This window comes from Periplaneta americana, chromosome 5, assembly GCF_040183065.1.
Source record: "Periplaneta americana isolate PAMFEO1 chromosome 5, P.americana_PAMFEO1_priV1, whole genome shotgun sequence".
Lineage (NCBI taxonomy): Eukaryota > Metazoa > Arthropoda > Insecta > Blattodea > Blattidae > Periplaneta > Periplaneta americana.
In genome coordinates, this window is record NC_091121.1 from 149367338 (window position 1) to 149392276 (window position 24939).

Here is a 24939-nt window from a genome sequence, read left to right on the forward strand (position 1 = left end):
CAATCCGTAATAATTGTCATGACCTTAGATCCATGAGGAAAGCAGTGTGGGCCACTTACTTTCACAAGCTCTCCACCGATGAAACACCACAACATGGTCTGTGTCCAGCGGGTGCTGATTCATGGTGCAGATATCGAAGAGCCGAAGCGTCTGGTGAGGTTTATGAATATAAGCACTCTCTACCAGAAACTGTAATGAACCTGATGAAACCGATTTTTAGAGAGTTGAGTGATGAAAATTTACTGAAGAAGTGTTTGCATGGGCGCACACAGAATGCAAATGAGAGTTTTAATAATTTAATTTGGACCCGTGTGCCTAAAACAGTTTTTGTGGGGTTAGATACCTTGAAGATTGGAGTAAGGGATGCTGTGCTCTCATTCAATGAAGGGGCAATAAGCAGAGTTAATGTATTGGAAAATATCGACATTGGATGTGGGTGGAACATGAGGACAGCATTGTTGAAGATTGACAAGCAACGTGTCCAGAAAGCGGAGGTCGAAGCAAGTAATATCAGGTCAGTTCCACGATAGGTTGGACATTGAAGTTAAAATTAAATTTCATGTTCAGTATATGTTCTTTATATCATTTTCTTCAGGAAAGTTCATATTTTTATAAATTAACAGAAAAGTTCAATTTATTTAATTCATCTTTGTTTTACATACATCCGAAGTGAATATTTTTAGTGTGTTCTTTTGATCTGTCAAATTTACTTTGGCAGTTTGTTTCCAAACCATAACTTAAAATTAATAAACAAGGCTGTTCTCTGTTGTAATTCTATTAACAGAAAGAGAAGACTTTAAAATCAGTATCAATTTACTTTTATGAATGTCAGTGAGTTTAAAAATTTGCTATTTTAAAAATGTGTTTTTATGTAACACCTGTCACAGAATATGCTTAAAGTTGCTCTCTTACTTTCAGTTTTTGTCCTGAAAGCACCAATTTTTGATAGCTAAGTCGAAATATGATGCCAAAAGTACAGTATTTTTTTAATTTTTTTAAAACTGAAAATAACAAGTGTTTTAATGTGATGGGTGTTACAAAATTAGAGCATGGAGAACACAGAAATTCTTTATTTTGATTTATTGCAGATAATTCCCACAACACATTATTAAATAGGTTTCAAATGCTGGTAAATCTGAAGTTTAAGTTATCAACAGTTGTCAATACCTGTTTCCTCCAAAAGCTTACTTGTCTGAAAGATTTCCCACCAAATTTACATTAAGCTGAATGTTTGGTCGAAAGTTCTGATTTACATAAAAATGAAAGGTTACAAAGGTAAATGTACTTATGTTCTATTTTAGTTAATCATAGTACTTTTCTATTCTGTAACATTATTTCTTGCTTACTTAACAAGGAATGAATTACTGAAGATATTAACCACTAGCATAACCTAAAAATAAATGTAGATTAAGCTGCTGCATTTTTAGGATAAACAAAGCTGCATGTTAACCATGCAATTATTTATTTTAACGTTTTGAGATAGCTGGATACCATATAGGCTATATTTAATTGCAGAATGGGGAAATCAGCAGCTGAGAGGCAACCTGAATGCCGTAGGGGAAGAAAATTAAATAAAGATAAAATTCTGTGGTGTTCGAGTAAAGGGGGATAAGTAATTTTTTGTGCAGATGGAATTTTGTTCCCCAGATGAACACACAAGTTAAATTATACAAGTGAGTGTGCAAAAATAAAAGAATACTTGCAGTTGATGTGTTTTGTGTAGAAAATTATTTTCAGTAAGAGTTCCAAGTTTAATTTTCATTTATCACCAAGCTCATTTTATGACATCTCTCCTTACCCAAACAACACAGATATGAAGACTATTTGCAGAAGGAGAGAGAGAGGGAAAAGCTTAGGAGAACAAAGAAGCTATCAAGAAAAGAACTTACTGCTCACAGTAAGAAAACAAAACTGAAAGTTTGAAACTAAAGGGCAAGAAAAGCTGCATTAATAAACAGTAGTGTTTTCAGTGATTCACCTGTGTACGAAATTCCAGTCATTAGGAAAAGCTGTCCAAATAGTAAAAATTGAGACAGCTCTGATTATGATGCTGCTTAAGTTTTTGCATTTTGTTTTGTAATTACAGTTTTAGTAAAATTTATTAAATTCCATTGTGAGAAATATAAATTTATATTTAGCATTTGTTGAAGTGAGCATAGGCTATATACTAAAAAGTAAATTTATGTTAGGAACAACAGTTTAATATCAAAAGCTAATCTGTTTTTCTAGCCACACTATTTTGATTTTATGGCTATATTTTTTATTGTTACTATTAAGGTAAGCAAGCCTTCGTTTATGGTTCAAAATATGGATTTTTGGATTTCTGTGTTTATTGGTGTTTCAAGTGTTCTGAATGCGAATATGCGGTTTATAATCGATTCGGACCAAAATTGGATGTTTAATGAGCATATAATTGATTGCATGTCTTTTCTGATCACGCCCCCTTTTGCAGACATTAATGTTTTTTTTATATATTTCCTAAACCTTTGAAGATATTTTTATGAACTAACTCTTGTTTTTTGCGAGAAATTTCATATTTTCTGTTGATGCCTCTATCAACTTTCTCTTTTTTCATGGTCATCTATGGTTTGGTTTCCAAGGAAACAGGAAGCGAGATAAACGTAAATATTTGTTAGTTTGTATTTGTGAAGGTAAAAAATGGGAAGAAATAAGAAGTTTGGAAAGAGAACGTTTACTGGGAACACTTATACAAGAAAGAAGGAAGTTACTAGTGATTTAATAAGTAATGGAAAAGTTAGTAATGTATTTAGTGCAGAAGAGGTTTGACCGAACACCATGTGAAGCAAATGTAACAACTACCAGTGCCAGTAAGTGTGTTACACCTCCTAGTTCATCGAAGAAGAAACTTTCATCTTCCATAGAACTATTTGATGAGATGTGTGAAATGCAACAGTCTAATATTGTGAAAATAACATGTTGAAATCTGGTTATGTACTAGTGGATTTGGAACTGATGTCAAAAGCATTATCTCAACAAACAAAATGTAAATACTGTGAATGTGACTCTCTGTCAATTCAAGAAGACATAAAGAAACGAAAAGAACTTGCCAGATCATTAGTAATAGTGTGTGCAGTGTGCAGAAAGGAAGGCACTTTTCAAACATCAAAAGTTACCGCTAGTGGATATGAAGTGAATATAAGATTCATATATGGGCTACGCTGTATTGGAAAAGATTATGCTGGTAGATTGTGTGTCATGATGAATGTCTAAGCCCCATTCAAAATTTCATAAGGTGATTGGACATATTCAAGAATCAGCTGATAGTGTCTCAAAGATAGTACCGTATGTTAGAAGCATGTAAGGAAGCAGTGCAATGCAATGACAGTGATGATAAGATTCCAGTTGCAATAGATGGGACATGGTATAAGAGACGCCACTTGTCAAACCATGAGTTGTGATAGCTACTTCAGTTGATACAGGCAAAGTTTTAGATTCAGAATTGCTATCAAAATATTGTGATACATGCAAAAAGTTGTGAAGATTGTGTAAAGAATTTTGATGGAAGCAGTGGTGGTATGGAAGCAAAGGGAGCTGTATGTATTTATCAATGTTCCAACCAGACTCATGGTGTAAAATAAAAACAGTACTTAGGTGATGGAGACAGTAATGGTTTTGTAAAAGTTGTGGAAAGTAAACCATATAATTAGGGACGATTGTACTGTGGACATGTACAAAAGCGCATGGGTTCTAGGCTTCGCAAACTCAAGAAAGATTTAGTGGGGAAGAAACTTTCAGATGGCAAAGGTGTTGGGGGATCAAAGAGATTACAGATGGGATGATAGATAAATTACAAAATTACTATGATCAAGCCCTAAGAAATAATTTGCATAGTCTGTAGGATATGAGGAGTGCAGTATGGGCTACATATTTTCACGAACTTTCCACTGACGATCATCCCCAACATGACCTGTGTCCTAAAGGTGACAATTCGTGGTGCAAATATAATAGAAAGGTACCTCATTATAAACACCATGGTTTACCAGAATCTGTTATGCTTGCCATAAAACCAATATGAGACTTGTACCATCCAGAATTACTAAAAAAATGTTTGCATAGTAAGTTTCAAAATACAAACAAAGCATTTAACCGTGTTCTGTGATGCAGGATCCCCAAAACAGTCTTTGGTAGTGTCAATACACTTAGTTTAGGACTAAGAGATGCCATCATATCATCCAATGATGGAAATATTGGAAGAGTGGAAGTCTTACAAAAGTTGGGGATTGAACCAGGCTTCAATACCATAACATCTTGAAGGAATTAGACTCTCTTCGCATCAAAAAAGCAGAAATGGTAATGGAGGAAATGGCAAAAAAAGGAAGAAAATTGAAGAGGAATAAGAAGAGAAGCCATGAGGACACAGAAGATCCAGATTATGGTGCTGGAATGTCCTAGCAGTGCACTTAAGTATGAGAATATTTGCCAAAACTTTAACTCCATTTTCCTCAATTGTACATTTTTTGTAACGTTGGTGCACGTTACATCAACACCATTAAAGATAAATGCATGAAATTTGGACTGGACATTAGGAATACAATAACTAATAATAATATGAAAGGAAACAATATTACTTAGTACCTGAGTTTTCAAATTTTGAATTACAAATTTTAAACACAAAATTAAACATTTAGAAAAAAATTAATAATTAAAAAACTAATAACATTTGATCAAACCTAGTTCGTATTATTAAAGATAAATGTATATTAAATAATCCCTGAAAATTTGGAGTTTGTACCTCAGATACATCCAGAATAAAGTGCACCTGAAATTTTAAAATTTAACATGGGCGGTATAGGGAGGGCTTGCTTACTTTAAATATTTGTATTAATTTACTTTAGAGCGTCAGAAATACAATTTTGAACCTGTCAACATCATATTTGTAATTTACTAAGTGAAAGTTAACTTAAAACAAAATTGCACACTTTGAAAACATATGTCTACCATTGATATTAGGCTACCAGTACTCTTAAGTCTATGTAGTGAACTACAGAAAATGTATGTTATATGATTTGAACCAAAAAAAAAACCAAATGTGAAATTTCTTCAGCCAAGTAACACCCATCACGTTATTAAGGAACACCCGTCACATAAGATTAATTAAATTGTAAGTGCAAGGCTTAATATTTTAATTACATCCATTATATCACTCGATTCCTTGAACTTTCCTCTCACTGAAAATAGGCAACACAATTAATTCAAACTGTGAACTTCACAGAGTTATCAGTTAAACTGGATCATTAATTTATGCATGTCTTTTTCATGTTACACCCGTCACATTGTTTATTTCACTTATATCACCTGACAAATAATGGTTAGGAAAAAAATAATTAGTTGTGTCTGACAAGCAAAAAGTAGAGATTCATTGGAATACAAAAGAAGTAGTAAAAATATTTTATTAATTATTGTATTCCAGTTAAATTTCGAAGAATCTCTTTCTGAAAATAACACCCGTCACAGTGGAATTGACCATCACAAAAGAAAACAGAGTGAAGAAGAGGAACGAAAAGAGGAAGAGAGAAGAAGAAACAGAGGAGGGACAGAACCACTATGATCCAGGAATGTTTTAAGGTACACAAAATTGTGCAAAATAGGTTTTCTTGTAATAATTATTTTTAAATTAGTTTTTCTGAAAACTATATTTTTTTCACATTTATGAACGAATTTCTCAGAAACTACTTAACCAAAATGAATGAAACTTTGCACACACATTTACCTTAATATATTACAGAAATTGACGAAGAATTACATATGTGGGACTATTGATTGCATAACAGTGACTAATTATGCATTGAAAAAAGTATGAAATTTATTATAAGTTGCAAAAATTTTTTTTATTGGTATGACAGTTCTATAATACTTGCCTGTTCGTTAATTGCCTTCTTATAAGTCATTTTTGGAGTGTGCAAAGTTTGAATCAATGTTCTATGATATTTTCTGAGAAAATGTGCATAAAAATTACTATATTTTTAAGATAAATTATTTTTAATTACAAAATGAAAATTTCAATATCATCGAAATTACACTTCCAATCTGCTTCATATTTACACAGTATATGCACACATATGTCTAGAATATCTCTGCAAAATTTCGTTACAGTGGCTCAAGTGTGTCCCAAGTTATTGAAGTTTCAATGTAAATGTGAAAATTACACCCCTTCTCCCCTTAACATAGTTTCAATTCTACATTTACACCAACTTCAATAAAGAGTAATAGTAATAATTCTAACACTAATGAAACTTCGAAATACTCCCATACCACACATGGTACTGTTCTCTCATTTGCTTTGCGTTAATTCATAATCAAATGAAAGTGAGAAATGTATTAATATTGCAAAGGATAGCACTTTTTACAAAGGAACTAAGTCAAACTTTTCTCCATTTTAGGAGAGCAAAGAAACTTATTTTCATGAATATGCTAAATATGAGCGTATCAGTCCCCCTACTATAAATATCAACTTGATGTTAGAGATACAGGGGAAGGTTTGACTAAGTTCCTTTCTTTGCAAATCAATACTTCATGGAAGTATTAATCATTTCATCACAAAAAAATGAAAATTTTGACTTAGTTCCTTTCCAGAACGTGCTATTCAAATATACAGGTGGTATAATTAATTATATGATAAGGTACACATATTTTATCACTTAATTATATTTGGATTAGCTGCGGTAATGTGTATTTAAAATCAATTTGTTCTTCATAAAATACTACTTTAATAATTACAATTATTATTACTATAATAATAATAATAATAATAATAATAATAATAATAATAATAATAATCATCATCATAATAATAATAATAATAATAATAATAATAATAATAATAATAACAACAATAGTAGTAATAATTAATTACAAACGGCTTTTTAGAGAATCCAGAGGTACATTGCCGTCCTCACATCAGCCCGCATCGCACAGTGTGCAATTTTGTTAATCTAGATGGACATAATTAATAACTTCTCTCCTAATCAACAGATTTTCATGATATTTTATGCCGAACATTAAGTTAACGTATTTGTTTCAGTATAAACTCTGATTACGATTGTGCAAAGGGAACTACGGTACCTCTTTATAGGTGGTGAATTTAGGCAAAATTAACAACTTCCTTCCTATCTAACATATTTTCATGAAACTTTATGCAGAACTTAAAGGTAGCTATTTGATCTGAGTACAAACTCTGATTACGTTTGTGTAAGGGAAACTACCCTTTATAGGGACTGAATTTAAACAAAATTTATAACTTCTTTCCTACCTAATGTATTTTCATGAAACTTTATGCAAAACTTGAAGGTAGCATATTCGATTTGTATACAAATTCTGATAATATTTAAATAACAAAAACTACCTTTTTATAGAGGTGCATTTAGACAAACTTAGTAGGCCTAACTACCAATAGAATAGAATTTATTAAAAATTTATGTGATATAAAATATATTTCTTACCATTAAACATTTCCTTTCAATTAAAAAATGTTGAATTCATAGTATATGTTGTGAACTGTTGAAGTGCATCCACATTTGAGTTAGATCCACAAGATAATGTTTGCAGAATCACATAGAATCGCTAGATGAGTTCATTTATTCTTGTTATGATAGGGATTTGGGTGGTATTTAAAAAATTTCTTGCCATTTAATCGTCAATAGTGGTCCCTCATTCAGGTGTCATTCTATCAACCAAGAGACCCATTTCACTTTGGAATTCTTTAATTACACTACTCAACAAATTTGAACAATTTTTTTTCATAACATCAATAAAATTTGCATGTGGTGAATACGAAAATGACAATGAAAAGTTTGTAACACGTCACGTTTTTGTGTTATAGATACTTACTTGATACATTGAAATATCATAATTTTTTATCTATTAAAAATTACTTTGTTCTCATTTTTTGTGTAAAAATTTCCAAGGGCAGCTTAGATATGATAAAACTGATACATTAATAACTGACCTGCTATTAATACTTATAAAAACCACTCTTCGTGTAATAAAATATAGAAAGATAAAAAAAAACCTTCATTTTTCCTCTTATGAGAACTGAAATCTTCCCTTTTTAAAAACTGGCAATAATCACTCATCATCACTGGATACCATCTTTCTTGATACCGTTGCTCCATTGTAACAATGTCTTGGTGAAATCGCTCTCCGTGCTCATCACTTACAGTCCCTAAGTTCTCAGGAAAGAAGTTCAAATGTGAATGTAAGAAGTGGATCTTCAGTGACATACTGCAGGCCATTTTTTTTTGTAGTTTATTAGTAACATCTCTATTAATCGGCGATAATTTTCTGCCTTATGATTTTCTAAAAATCCTTTGATGCAAAAGATTTCCATGCTGGTAATTCCTTGGGGTTAGTCTTTTCTCAAAAATGCTGTCCTTCAAAAGTTTTCTAATTTGTGGACCGACAAATATGCCTTCTTTTAATTTAGCATAATTGATTTTAGGGAACAGAGTCTTTAAGTATTGAAAGGCTTCCACTCTTATCTAGAGCTTTCACAGAATTTTTCATTACCCCCTAATTTTATATGCAGTGGAGGAAGAAGTACTTTTTCATGTTGCACTAGCAGAGGATATTTAATATTATGCTCACCAGGAATATAATCTTGTTTGATAGGCCAGTTCTTCAACACATAAAGTTGTGCTGTTGCTCGACTGCCCCACAAACATAAAAAACAACATCGCTTAATAAACTTTCCTTGTAATCCAAGCAACAAAGCTATTACTTTCAAATGCCCACAAATTGCACAGCGAAGTTCATTACAATTTACTGCGTTCAATATTAGTGACATATTTTCATAAGTTCCTTTCATAGTGGCTGAATGAGCCACTGATGGAAGCTTTTGTATTTCTATTGTGCAATAAAACTATTTTTAAGCTTAGTTTTGATGAATCAATGAACAGTCTGTTCTTCTGAATTATATTCAATATCTAATTCATCCATCAACCTGTTCACATTTTTGCAGGCACAAACAGAGTTTTCCATTACAAAATAACTTGTCAGTTTATCGCTTCATTTTCTGAACAAGGAAATCTTGGTATCTTTTGCTAATAAGTCCCATTCTTGTAATCTAAAACCTAATAGTTCAGCGTGTTGCTTGGAAAGATCTTAATCCCTAACTAGGTCATTAAGTTCTGGCTGTCGTATCAGATGTGGTGTTCTATGATGTTCGGGAATGTAGGTGGGATCAGCGGAAGTTGAAGGGTAGTCTGAGGATTCTGATAGTTCGTGTTCCTCTGGAATGACATAATCTTCCCCACTGGGCGAAGGGATAGGGACAGGAAGCTCAGGAGAATGTGGTACGGGTCTTATGGCTGGTGGGAGATTAGGATACACAAGTTTATCTTTAATTTTCCTTGAAAATCCCTCTTTTTGGTAATGCAGAAGTAACAATCATCCATTATGACTGGTAGGCTATCATTGGAACAGTAAAAGACATATTGTTATTTTCCCCCCGCAACCACTCAGTTAACTTCACGTAACATGTTACACAACACACGTGTGGTGACCAATTTTTGTCTTGTTCACACACTTTACAGCCAAAATACAAGTAATAGGCCTATGCCTTTTTTTACTTTGTCTGTAATTGATTGACGTTGTGATTTCAAAGTTAATTTCCCACAAAGATAGCAGAAATTGTTTGGAAAAATTTTACATGAACGACGATTGCGATCCATTTAACACTATTACAGAATAACTAGTACCGCTCACAACACTTCCACAATCAGAACTAATCGCTAAATTGTTCATTTCTTGTCTAACGATACAACAGCGACCATATTTCCTCCTTTCCCTTAGTCAGTTATAGCCAGATGTGACCTACCCTCCGTGCAGCTGCATAATAAGGGTAATAAAACAATAAATCGTCGCTAAGGGTAACACTTATTTATCCCACAAACGTGAAAGTATGTTTCAAATGGTACCTTAAAAGGACGGAAATGATATATAATTGTGTAAAACATCTATGTTAAAGAAAAGAACCTCTTTCAAAGTAGCTAGGTTTTAACACATTTTTATATGATTCGCTAACTAAAAATATAAGTTTCTGAAAAAATGTGACGTGTAGGCACTTTTTCAATGTCATATTCGTAATCAGGACATACAAATTAATAAAAATAGTTATTCTTGTCCATGTTATGAAAACTAGTTGAGTAGTGATTTTCTTCCTGAATTCGCACTTCGGTTTGTCAGTTTCTCCTCTGATCTGCCATAGCGCCTGTTCAGTCGTGTAACTTTAATGGATCAGTCCTGGAAACGGAAAGTGCTGTAAATTTTAACTATGCATTTCTTGCGTGCATAATAAATACAGAAAGGCGAGAGTATGATTATTCCAGTATTCATGTTAAACAGTGTATCATATACAAATTTACAATATAAATAACACTGGGCAATTCTGCAAAGCATAGCCTATGGAAAGTGTTGTATGAACGTAGTTGTGTGTTGTGCTGACCATCATGGAGACTTGCAATATGTAGGCCTACGTACCTGTCTTTAGTGTCAGTCCAAAGATAATTGCACAGCACATAAAATAATCTTCACAATAGCACAGTCAAAATTACCCCATGCCTATCTGTGTGCTCCCCACTTCACACGTATCATATATAAAAATTGAAGTTAAGCTTTTTTTCAGAATTATATCATTTATATATTACTTTAATACCCGTATATTATATTCAGTTCGCGATTTTTCCTTAGCATTTGTTCGACAACTTTTCTTAGCACTGCATAAATTAATAGTATGGAAGTGTTTGTTTACTTAAGCTTGATAGAAGTTTAACTTCATATTGTTTCTGTTTAGCATCTAGGTATTGCGCAAACTGAAAATTAATTAATGGTATTTGTGAATTTAAAAATGGTGTCGTCCTAATAATCTTATAGGTCATTCCATGAAAATGTAACATTTTCACGAAAAAGAAAATTCTCACGAATCTCTGCTTGCTATATGTCATTTTTTTCGTTACGATCCCAATTTTTTAATCTGACAGCATTGATTGTGTAAGATTGTGGGAGAAAAAGCATAAAAAATCTGTGGTTTAAGAGCGTGAAATTTTCTATTAGAAATCACATATTTGAATTCACATTTTTTTAGACAGATAATTTAATGTCATTCAGCAAATATACAGCCCATAGACAACGTCAAAATACAAATATATAATACATGGCCTATATTAATATCGATAGATATTGAAATAAAATCAAAATAAATATACAATTACTTACTTACTTACTGGCTTTTAAGGAACCCGGAGGTCCATTGCCGCCCTCACATAAGCCCGCCATTAATCCCTATCCTGAGCAAGATTAATCCAGTCCCTACCATCATATCCTACCTCCCTCAAATCCATTTTAATATTATCTTCCCATCTACGTCTCGGCCTCCCCAAAGGTCTTTTTCCCTCCGGTCTCCCAACTAACACTCTATATGCATTTCTGGATTCGCCCATACATGCTACATGCCCTACCCATCTCAAACGTCTGGATTTAATGTTCCTAATTATGTCAGGTGAAGAATACAATGCGCGCAGCTCTGCGTTGTGTAACTTTCTCCATTCTCCTGTAACTTCATACCTCTTAGCCCCAAATAGTTTCCTAAGAACCTTATTCTCTAACACCCTTAATCTCTGTTCCTCTCTCAAAGTGAGAGTCCAAGGAAATTTCAGATTTTTTGACAGCAGATTAGATGACAAAAGCTTCTCAACCGAATAATAACAGGCATTTCCCATGTTTATTCTGCGTTTAATTTCCTCCCGAGTGTCATTTATATTTGTTACTGTTGCTCGAAGATATTTGAATTCTTCCACCTCTTCGAAGGAAAAATCTCCAATTTTTATAGTTCCATTTCGTACAATATTCTGGTCACGAGACATAATCATATACTTAGTCTTTTCAGGATTTACTTCCAACCCTATAGCTTTACTTGCTTCAAGTAGAATTTCCGTGTTTTCCCTAATCGTTCGTGGATTTTCTCCTAACATATTCACGTCATAATATACAATTACCAGACAATAAAATTACAAAGACAGATTAAAAGTGTTAAAAATGGTATAAGATAAGATTAAAATGTACAAATGTGTCATTTACAGGAGGTTAAAACGTAATATTGCTAAACTCATTGACACTGTAGAGTGGGTTTGTCATCAATGCCTTTCTCACTAACCTTCTGAAAATAAAATATGACTTATTTCTTATATTCATGGGTAAAGAGTTATAAAGCTTATAAGATATGGAAATAAAACTATTGCTTGTAGTATTATATTTGTACTTTTGTTAAATATATATCAAGTCTGGAATGGGTGAATAATTACGAATAGATGAGCAAGTAGGAAAATTATGCACATTACACTTAGCATACAGAAGGCAATCGAGAATAAACATTGACGGCAATGTAAGTATTCCTATTTGAACGAAAAGTGGTTTACAATGAGTTCTAGAAGAGACATTTAAGACAAATAAATCTTCTCTACGTCAATTTCAATTAATAATGAAGTGCTGACTTATTTTAACAATGATAATGCACATAAACTGTAATACAATGATTATTTCGTTACAGTTATTACAAAGAAAGATTGAGAGTTCGTGTGTCATGCTCAAATCGACATTTGTTTATATTTATTCAAAACCATTTCATTTTTTAATGTTTCATAAATGGAAAAGTGAGACACATCACATAACAATCAACTTTTTATATGGACAACATTTTGATTGATGTATAAATGCTACAAGAAAAACACGTGATACACGTAAGACAATGACTGTGACACACGAACAAAAATGTTATGTTCGTGTGTCACTAAAGTTTATCCTCAAATCCAGTTGCAATTTTTCTTGTTATTGGAAGTCTTTATGCCTAAACATAATTAGCGGTGGGATTTCAAATACTTATTGTTGATTTAGAATCTAGATATTTGTGTGTGTACTCACAAGCACCTGTGCGTTTTTTAATGTACATACACTATAGGCTAAACATTCTTGAAAATATGTGGTCCATAATTTGTTCTTGGTATTGTGAGTCTTCGAACAGTTGACTAAACAACGACAACTGTTGTAAAAATATAGTATGTAGGCCTAAAATTTGTATAAAACATTTATTAATTTATGCCTAAAGTTCGTATAAAATGTTTACTTTTTTCATTCCTTGAACTAAAGCTTGTTATGTTATTTTATACCGGGTATAAAAAAACAAGCTTATACATATTATTTATGGTAAGTAGGTAGATACTATACTAGGCCTATGTATAAATACATTAATCGGTTATATATTTGCACATTAGGTAAATGGTACCTACTACATTTAATTTAAAATTATCTTATTTAATGATATTAATTAACTTACGGAAGATATTATTTAGCAATTTTAAAATATAGGCCTTTTAAAATCTATGTTAGTAAGTGTTTGTACATTTTGAACATTTTTTATATATATTTTCAAGAATTTAAGTGAGATCAATTTAGTTTGAGTTAGCAGAAAAAATGAGGTAATATCAGTCCACTGGATCACTGACTCAACTTATCCAGTTATCAAAAATGCTGCAGTAGGCCTACTCTACTACAAAATCAAAAGGGCAACGTGATGAACTATGCTCACAATATTACGCAGTTACATATAATGTTTCGAAACATACAACATCTTAGGCAAAAATTTTGAACAAAGCAACACTTGAAGATTTTACAGCGGTAGAACAATAAAGAAAGTGGCTGCCTGGAAGGAATAGTGCAGTCGCACATTTAAAAAATAACTATCCAGATGTCATCCATTATGATTAACGGAACTTATTTGAATCTTATCATAACAAAGGAGCACGTGATGGCAATGGAGCAACAATCAAGAGATAAAATTTAATTATGGTTTATTTAACGATGCTCGCAACTGCAGAGGTTATATCAGCATCGCCGGTGTGCCGGAATTTTGTCCCACTGGAGTTCTTTTACATGCCAGTAAATCTACTGACATGAGCCTGACCTTGGCCGTGATCGAACTCGCAACCTCGAGTATAGAACGCCAACGCTATACCAACTACGCTACCGAGGGCGACTTCAAGAGATATGTCTGGCAACATATCTTAAATGGAAGAAGTGTTGTGAAAACTAAAAAGACTTTAATGTCATAAAAGAATCTAATATCAATGTGAAATATATTTTTTGTAGACAAAAGCTACATTAATCTGCCTGAAGACAGAAAGGTCTTTCAAAAGATTGTACCAATTAATTTAATACAACATGCTCAATGCATTCACGAATTGAGGCATCTTGTTGTAGGTGTCTTTAGAAACACTACAGATCATTCACCACAACATGTTTTATCACCCATTGAAACAAATCAGTCCACAGCAAGGAATTTAGCACGTTGCAGTATTGCGAAAGGTCAATTGAAGGTAGAAGGAGATTGGTGTATTGTAACCTATGATGACATCAAGTATGCCACAGCGCAGCTCAGTTAAACTATAAAACGTCTTTGGCTCAGTTGGCTAATGCGCTTGCCTGCCGAGCCAAAGTTGCGCTGGTGTGCGGGTTCAATTCCCGCTTGGGCTGATTACCTTGTTGGTTTTTCCGAGGTTCTCCCCAACTGTAAGGCGAATGTCGGATAATCTATGGTGAATTCTCGACCATCTTGCCAAATGCCATTTCTCTGTCACCAATCCCATCAACGCTAAATAACCTACTAGGTGATACAGCGTTGTTAAATAATCAATTTAAAAAGAGACATCAAATAACCAGAGGAAGTTACCCAAAGGCTTGTAGTGGCGAAGAATTTGAAGTGTCTGTGATGTTCAAGAAAGGAAAGTACTGTACTACAAATGGCAAAAAAAGTGGATAGCCTATATTGGTGTATTCGTCACATGACATTACAAGACATCGGATTTTTAGGCACTAAAAATTGCAGTTTTAGGCGCCTAAAATAAGCTCAAAATTTGTAAAATTAGGCTCTATTTTAATGAAAATAGGCATTTTAGACACATCAAGGTATCATACTTATTTCTTTCACTGAAATTTTTAGTTATACACTAAAATACGCACAAAAAAGTATGTTTAAACATTAAAAAAGAATGCTATATTATATTTATAAACAGAGCTGCACAAATTTAATATATTGAAACTAATGAAATAATGATTATTGATGTCAAGATTACTCATTTTAAGTTATTGAAATTCAGTTCCATGCTCAGACTTTATTATAATTATCTGCACAGTACACCACCAGAATTTTTTCTAAATTCTCCACAGTTAACCTTTGCCTTTTGTCACTGAGAATCATTTTGAAAGCAGAAAAACTTCTTTCAACCGAAACTGATGTGAGAGGCGCAAATTTTAAATTAGGTACAATAGAAACATCAATACTTACTGGAACATTTACACTTTCCCCCGATATCACTCTTGATACTTTTTCCAACAATGAAAAATCCTACATTCTTATTTAATACGTTGTCCCACTTATTTTTAACTTTTTTTCCCAGTTTCGCCCAAAGCAGAATGTATGTTCACTTGAGCTTCCTTTACTATTGCTATTTGGCTACAAAGAGATTGTTTTTCACGTTCTAATTGTTCAATGCTTGCAGGTATGAAAGAAAAGTTTGATGTTATGTAGGCAATATCGTTTTTCACTCGTGAGTCATTCAGACAATCTTTCACTGCTTTCACACACGCTGCACTATCAGTTTCAGGTAATTTATCAATAACTGTGACCACTTCTTTAAAATACTTAGAATAATACACCACTGACTGAATCCAGGTTCCCCATCGTGTAACAACCGGCTGAGGTGGGAGTGGGATATCTGGAAAGTTCTCTCTGAATATTGAAATCCTGGATGGGGCTTTACAAAAACATTTTTTTGTGTTAGAAATAAACGAATTGACAAGAGGAAATTCATTCCGGATTGTTTCAGAAACCCTATGAAGGCCATGTGCTAGACAGGTTACATGCGTGAGGTTAGGATAAAATGTTTTAAGAAGTGGAGCTGCAGCAACCATGTATGAGGCAGCATCAGTACAAAACAACAGAACTTTAGAATCGTCTATATTACCTGAGTATAAAGACTGTAGGCCTTTATTTACAAAATAAGCAATGGCTTGGCTATTCACTTTCGAAAGTTCCTTAACACATACGAGGTGTGGAATTGAAGGTCCATCAGGACTAAGTTTTCCTACTACCATATTTGCTATATACCTATTCATAGGATCTGAGGTTTCATCCACAGAGACCCATATGTAAGAATCACCTATATCCTCCCGAATGGAAGCTAAAGTTTCATTGTATATTCTGTCTAAGTAATTTTTTCTTAGGGTCGACTCAGATGGGATATTTTGTTTGCAGTATTTTTGTAAAAACTGTCTTAAAACCGGATTTTCAATTGCATTCCAGGAAATGTTAGCAGCAACAAACGCTCTGGTTAAATCAGCATAGAAATTGCTGCTGAGATTGGATGAAGTAGGCTGTGTTAGTAAAGTTTGCTGCAGTTGATTTTTCTGCTGAGCTTTAGCCTTATGAGCCGCTCCTTGCACATGCTGCTTTAGGTGGCACTTCTTTTCTTGCGAAATCTAAAAATGTAAAGTAAACTGAATTAAAATAAAATCCTAATTGTTGTATTGCCGTATTTCTATTACAAAGTTAGTGGGTTCGAACAATCAAAATTTTAATGACCTGCAAATACTTGAACTATCGGAATTTAAAAGGTTAAAGTGTAGTGGTCTTAAAAATAATTATACCTCAGGATAGCTCAGTCAATGTATAAATATTATAGGCCTACTCATTAAAATTAATAGAATTTATATATTTCAACTATTGTTACATACCTGTTTGCTACAAATCTTGCAGAATATTATTTTTCCATCATAAGTGAATTCTGAATATTCTGTTAGCCATTGCCGGATCAATGTAGATTTTGCACTTATATTTTTTCGGCATTATCGCGTTAAACTTCACAGGAAAACGTCCTACCGCTCAAAACTTCTCGACACAAATAAGGTGAGGGAAAGAGCAACTGTTAACGAGCATTCAAATGAACTGTTGTTATTGAGATTCAATTGGACAAAAATACAAAGTTCCACTTATTGTTGCATTTCCTGGTAGTGTTAACACTAGGAGGGCCATTCTTTTAAATATTTTGTAACGGTTTACCCTACTAATTCGCAGTTTTACGACTTTTCATAAATATTTCAAAAACACTCTTTCTCCAAAAATTGTGATTTTATGATACTCTGAAGGGCAGTACAGCTAATCGGTTTCAGACCGAAAACAGTCATTTTTATAGTATAGTATATCTCTGAATCGGTAGCAGCACATGTTGTGATTGTTGCCTGCTTCAAAACTAAGGTTGGTTCTTTGTCGGCATTTATGCCTCCAAACATGTTAAATTCGGTGAAATCTATTGCGAGTGTCGTGAGATTCAAAACATTTTGTTTCCTTTATCAATGGTTTCATGGCCGGTGTGAAGCAAACTTTCCACTTTTTAAATGCCTTAAATTTCGCAGTGAATGCATGTATAAATTATAAAAAGTAAGAGTAAAATGCGAAACTTTACAGTGAGTTAGGCATTTTTAGGCGAATATTAACAAATTAGGCTCTAATAACCGTTTTAGGGCATTTTAGGGCACTATAAAACTCTTTGAATACCTTTAAATTTCCATGAAACACAAATATTAATAATTATTTTTACTTTTCTCCTAAAGAAACAAAATAGGCATTTGCCCTAGAATCCGATGTCTGGACATTACACAGGAGATATGGTTGTAAACAACCGTGGATATTTTAAATGTATTTTAGTGTAATAAAGTGTTGTTTTGTATAATAAGAACTGTACGCATAGTGTGTAAGTCTTTATAGTGCATTTAAAACAATTAGTAATCAACTTGACAGAAATGTTCGTGTGTCACTACATAATTTTCAATATTTTATTTCTTAGTGACACTGTTATTCTTTTAAAGTTTGTTATTTAGCAGTTACATGTACTACACAAGTGCCTTAATTGTTTGGAGAACAACTGAATGTATTTATGTCATTTGACACAAGAATATGATCATTTTCCATTTTTGTAATAAATCAAGTGGCAAGAAAATGTACGTGTGTCACACCATATAATGTTTCATATCTTTTACATTATTATTTCTTTTCATTAAGTATTTGTGTTTATATTTTGGAATGCTAATGTCTTTTTCATGAACTACTAAGTATTTAATTAAATATCCTGCGAAGATCATAGTTAAAGGCTGTGTGATGTATCTTGTCTCACTGTGAAAAGAGAGAGAAAGGAGATATGTCTTACTTCGTCTGTGTTGTTATGGCGATGGGGGAGTGGAGCGATGCCATCCATCCTTCCAGTGGCGGAAGAGACTAGTTGATACATTCTGTAACGCAAAATAAAATAACAAAATATCTCTCTTTGTATTGTGTAGTTCCGTCACTGAGCTTGTCTTTCAAGAAACTGAATTCCGGCAGCCTGTACAATAACAAGATTTTGAAAGGAATCCTGAAAATTTACAACCCTCCTATAATCTCCACCCTCATTTGAAGGGACTTGGTTTTATTGCTACTGAGACAAGATAAACCTTACCAGGTACAGTTACTTCGAAAATGTTACGTGTTTCACTATGGAATGACCCTTATTATTAATGGAGACAGAATTTCATGTTTATTTCTTAGAAATAATGTTAATTTTACATATCTATTATTTCAATGACATAACTATAATCTTAAAAGTCCACATCTGTGGAGTAACGGTTAGCGCATCTGGCCACGAAACTAGGTGGTCCAGGTTCGATTCTCGGTTGGGGCAAGTTACCTGGTTGAAGTTTTCTCCGGGGTTTTCCCTCAACCCAATATGAGCAAGTGCGGGTAACTTTCGGTGCTGGACCCCGGGACTCATTTCACTGGCATTATCACCTTCATCTCATTCAAACGTTAAATAACCTAAGACGTTGATAAAGCATTGTAAAATAACCCACTAAAAATAATCAAATAATCTTAAATCATCCTTTAAGATTAACTTTCTTGGTGTCATGTTCGATAAGTATCTTAGTTGGTCTTTTAACACTGATGATCTTTAGACTCAATAAGGGGGGCAAAGGCTAATTGGGATTTCCCGGTTCTGATCGGGTCAAAAACCCTGATGGAACTGATATTTAACCCCTGTGGTGAATTTCGGTGAAGTCCGGAGGGCCTAGTTAGTCAAATCCACTCTCCTCACCTCCACGCTGGGGCCCCCTGGGATCTTTTAAGATGCGAAAGAGAGAGTGGTATGCGGAAAGCAATGGGGAGCTTCCGCATTTATTCATCCCAATAATATTGTTCAATTATTGCATAATGAGTCTTTTTCCGGTAAAAAACTCCGGACGTAAACTATCTCCCCAATCGGATGTCCGGGTGGGAGATACTGGAAAAGGACACTTTATGACGGAACATAATGGAGAGAAGAAACGAAAATCGACGAGAAGATGGACTACAACGTGGTATAAGAAGACTCCAGTTCTACAAGGTAAGTTGGAAAACTTGAAGGGAGCAATGAGAAGAAATAGAGTGAATGTGATGGGAATATCAAAAGTGAGGTGGGAAAATAGTGGTGAGTTGATGATTGATATTAGGGCTCGGAAGTTGATCACATATTTTTCTTAGAATCACAGACAATGCAGGATACAATATATACTCGTTTCACTTCAACACAAAACCAATATATGTAGCTTACTTTTATTTTGCGTATTTGCATTTTTTGATCTTATATTGTTCACTGGTCATTTTTTAAGAAATGTTCTATTTTTTGTTGCTGTAGAAGATATGTCATCATCATCATCATCAGGATTGTCACCATCGTCATCATCAGTCAAAACAACAAAACGAAAAAAGGCGACGAGGTGGAAGAAATTCTGTTGCCGCTTCTGCCGCTTCTGCCGCTTCTGTTTCTGCTGCTGCTGGTGTTTGAGAGGTAAGGAGTAGTCAATTTTAAGTATGTAGGGATGACTAGAGCTGGAACAATTCCCTCCTAAACAAGCTATTAGGACAACCATGTCATTAAATTTGAAAATATGTGATGGTGCTTACTTATTCCATCTTAATAAAACTGCACGGCACGTCAGAAATGTAACTTCACTCACTAACTACCAAACTGTTCACTTAAGGGGAGGCAGAGGTGAATATTTCAAAATCCACAAAATCTATCCGATTTGTTTGAAATTGATCATGGATACTAAGTATGTTATTAGTAATGGACATACCAAGTTTCAACTTTCTAAGTACAATAATTCTGTAAATATTAATAATTTTATAAAGCTTTATATCGTTTGATATAAAATGCTCCATGCACCATATTGTAAGAAATTTTCAATATTTATTTTTATTTATATGTCCAGAGAAGGTATATAAGTAATGATAAGTATTAGTTTATTATGGGAACAATATAGTAATACAGTTATCTTGGTTTTAATTTCATACTTTTAAGGGCACAAAATCAAAAACTAACATCGGAATATGAAAATAAAGATAGTAAAAATGGAAAAAACCCAATTTTCATATTTTCTTCAGTTTTGTTCGAAAATTTCACCTCTGCCTCCCCTTAAGAAGACACTTCTGCGTGTTCAGTTCAAAGTGTGTCATGGCTCGCCGTATGTCGTCATGTGGCTATACTAAAAGCCAGGTTATGAACTGACTAAACCAGAAGCAACGTTCTGTTTCTCTCTTTCTGAGCTCTGTTGCCACATAGTGGTGCGAGATTCAAAGCTTGTTCAGCGTTTGTCACATAATATGTTTAAAATAACTGTCGTAGCTGTGTTTTCAGTTATTAATATAATAAAGAAGTATGTAACGAATTCAGACATTTCAGTTAAATGAACGATTCAATTCAATAATAATAATAGGCCCTAATAATAATAATAATAATAATAATAATAATAATAATAATAATGTAGTGTTAACTAAATATATCAAGATATATTATAGTAATTTTTATTTTATTTTGAGTTGTTATAAATCGAATTTACTATTTAGCTATTTTTGTACAATAATAATAATTTAATGGATATGATCTTAATTTTATATTGATACTAATTAAGTCATGTACGAGTATGTACAATTATTATTATTATTATTATTATTATTATTATTATTATTATTATTATTATTGCTATTATTATAATTATTATTAATTCACATAATATATAAATAAGCAAATATACAAATTTAAAAGGAAAACTCGAGCCGGCTGAGCCATTGTTTAAAATAAATAAGAGTATTCGGATAGTGTTAGGTCTACTATTAATTTATAGTACACACAATATGGAAATTAGAACAGTTAAGTAAATCACAAGCAGTGCCTCAGCCATTTGCCGCGCTGCTTCTTCTACCGATGTGATGCCTCCATTTACACTTTTTGTCGGTAATGCTTGTAGGCTATACAGACAAAATCATTTCTCTTTCTCTCCAGACTTAAAAACCCGCTTCCTTTTGTGTCGTAGCACTCGGGAGAATTCATTATTCTATTCAAGTATATAGTTCTCGATAATACTATCAACAATATTAGTAATTAAAATTACTGTTTTAAGAAAGCATGAGCTAATGACGCTGGTACGAAATGCAGCTCGTAATGCACGTGGTACTGCAAATGAACTGGGAAGTTTGGCTACACTGTCTCCGTGGTCCCGTTGCCAGATTTTCGTTAGCAGACGACATGTTCACGTGAGGTCCAATGAAAAGCTCCGTTCTCCTTCTCCCCTCTACCCCCCACACTCAACGTGTCATCACTGCACAGGCTACCCCTCTAACCCGCACTTTCCTCTCGCCCACCCAGCTACTTCCTGTTTATAGTCGGTTCATAACCTGGCTTTTAGTACAGCCGATGAGCCTAGAGAATTCAATCTTCCTACACTTTCGCAGGGACATATTACCTAAGTGCCAGAGAAGTTGCCTAGTAAGTACGGCGTTCATTTGAAGAGTACGTACTGATACGCACGGTAACGCCGGTAGTGGCAGGAATATGAACTGTTTGGAAACACGTTCGGTGATTTTTTTTTCTTACTGTCGGGATATGGCGAGAGGGTTAAGACGATTATAGTTGGACCATTGGATCTGTGCCCCCATAAGATATGCGAACTGAGCCCTAATTCCTTCTCAGCCTCGGTAATTCATTTCTCTCCCTGCATTCCTGTCTCTCTCCCTTTCTGTCCCCCACTACTCACAATTTTGGCCTTCTTGCGGGACAGTTTACAATATTTGCACTTGCAGTCCAGTGTTGTCAACTCAACATGAATACTGTAGCATGGAGTGGCAAAAGAAATATTATTAAGCAAGTACGTAATAGCATTTTGTGATGAAGAGAAACAAACAGGTCAATATCTATTTCCTATAAATCAGGCAACGAAAAGAGCAACTGATATCACAGGTGAGGCTTATTTTATTTCAATTGATTATGTATTAAAATTACTTAACTAATACTAATAATACAACATTTTATGTAATTTATATAGACAGGTCAGAACTCCTAATAAAGAAAATCTGGAGACAGGGAATCTGTGCAGGAGATGTAAAGCTAGAATCACCAGAGAAGAACAGACCAAGGGAACTTTTAATTATTGTAGATGATATGAACCGATGTATTTTAAGAAGAAAGATACAAGAATTTTATACCATTCAGAAAGAAGTTTCAACATTGAAGAAGTTACTGAAGCTTGCGAGAGAAGTAATAATTTCCAAGGTTGGAGAGAAAAACTATGGAAAGTGATTCGAGACATGGGATTTAGGTTTAAAAAATGTAGAAATACAAGATGTATTTTGATTGAAATAAATAATATTGTAGCATGGAGGATCAGTTATTTATGACACCGTTTGACGGAAGTTTGGCAACATCCCTATTCGGCAAGGTTCATGGCCTGCTGTTTAACGTGGTGGGAGGAAAGCGGGTGGAATGGAGTGAATACAGGCGTTAACTTTTCCAAGAACGATGACAGCGCTGAAGGGGCACAGATCCGATGGTCTGACAATACTTATGTATTTGTTGACATTAACTTGGACGGTCAACATGGGCACGGAGCATTTGATTTGTGTTGTGGAATGTTGCGGTACGCAACCGATGATAACAAATACCCTGCGTACGAATTGCCCCCGCAAAACACAGTTCGAAAGAGGTTATGGTAGCACACAGACTGTACAGGCCACCATCTGTTGCTACGACGTTTAAGTTGTACCGTACACGTTCTCAAGTTCAGATTGAACGCCTTGAATAATAGGCAACTTCTCTGACATAAAAGCTGAAACTCGCTTCAAATCGCTGACTTACAACAGTGACGTCATGACACACTTTGAAATGAATACCCAGTAGAGCCAGCTACTTTACTACTGCAGGGATGGCTGCTTGGACATAGGGAATGAGGATACTATTCGCGAGTCAGGTAGTACAGACTGTAAAATTTGACAGTCCTTAAACAATAGCTCCCGGCCTTGGAGACCAGCTTCAACCCAAAGACGTTATATAGTATACTAGACTCACATAGAGCGCTGGTGTGCTGTCCAAAATTGAAACCAGTCTGCACATGTTTACGCCGCCATGTTACAGGTAGAAACAGAGCGCTAAACATGATAGTGTCACACTTGTCCTTTGTTTTGTCTCGGGTGTTTTTAGTGAACAATGTGAAAGTAATGTAAATTGATGTGATAATAGTATGAATTTTGGTTTTGTAAATATTATTATAGTTGATATGAAGTGATGTACTTTGTAAATAGTGAAAAATGGTAATTTCCTGTTCGGCAATAACATGTGGCTTAGAGGGTCAGGAATTTCTTTTCACAAGTAAGTATAAACGCTGTAAAATAATAAAATTGAATTCTGGAGGCTACATTGAAACTGCAACATATTATGTATATCTTAGATACCATAGTTGAAAAAGTTTATAATTAGGCAACAATCTGTCTTTACAGATTCACTTTGAAGAAGCCCGAGCTTGTTGTTATAATAAGAGACAAATTTGTGTCTTCACTTTATGTAAAATTGTGTCCGTCTCATTTTAAACACATTAGTGGAAAGATAACTTTTTGTTTTTATTATGTAAATGAATTTATCTGCAAGATAATAAACTTTCATTCAAAATCCATATATGGATAAATAAATATACAGATAATAAATAAATAAATACCTGGCCTTCTTTGTGAACTTATGATTCAGGGTTCACCTATAAATAACTCTTCTACATTTTGCCGGATATAACTTATTAAAAAAGCAAGGAATGGCATCTTATTGATATTACATAGGTGCATAAAGATTAGGTACCATCACTCAGCAAGCAATGATAATATATCTATTTTATTTATTTAAAATAACAATACAATATATAAAGAAATCCACACTTAAAAAGTGTCTCTTTTTTATTTTTTATAAAGTGATTATGTTTAGTTTTTAGGTCTTCACGTTACCTATTGTTTGCAATGTATTAGGTACCGGTACTTTTTATAATTGATAGCATTCCCTTTATTAATTGAAGAATGAATTCAATGTAATTTGGCTACCTTTGCTCATTATATTTTGTCAGATTTCTTATGTCCTGTGGTTTAGAAGTATCGGTAATAAAATTTTCGATTCTCTAAAACTTAGCAACAGATCTATATTGATTATCACATATATATTTCGCTTAAGAATTTGATTATAATAAGAATTTTTGTAATCAAGTTGCATATATTTGTCTTGTGATCTAAGAGTAATGTATGTTAATATAATTTTAGATTCTCTGAAACCTAACAATATGCTGATTATCGTAAAATGATACATTCTGTAATGTGTATTGTGTAGGCCTATTTATGGACGTATGAACATGTTGTGTATAAGTTGCTCCCTAAGTATTTTCTTTCCTTTAATGCTCTGACGCATATTAATGAAACTTTGAATATGTTTAATTCGTCCTAATTTTACGTTAAACGTCGAAAATGGCCATAATCTGTCAATTTTATATCATCACAGCGTT

At 33.7% G+C, this 24939-nt stretch overlaps 1 long non-coding RNA gene across 2 annotated transcripts in view; it reads right to left on the reverse strand.

Annotated features, from left to right (window-relative positions):
- LOC138700213 (uncharacterized) overlaps positions 1-9984 on the reverse strand; it is a 69947-nt gene extending 59963 nt beyond the window's left edge. For both annotated transcript variants that reach the window (XR_011332303.1, XR_011332302.1), the window contains exon 1: positions 7461-9984. This is a non-coding gene — a long non-coding RNA (uncharacterized lncRNA). The remainder of the gene's footprint in view (positions 1-7460) is intronic.
- Between the last annotated feature and the right edge of the window lie 14955 nt (positions 9985-24939).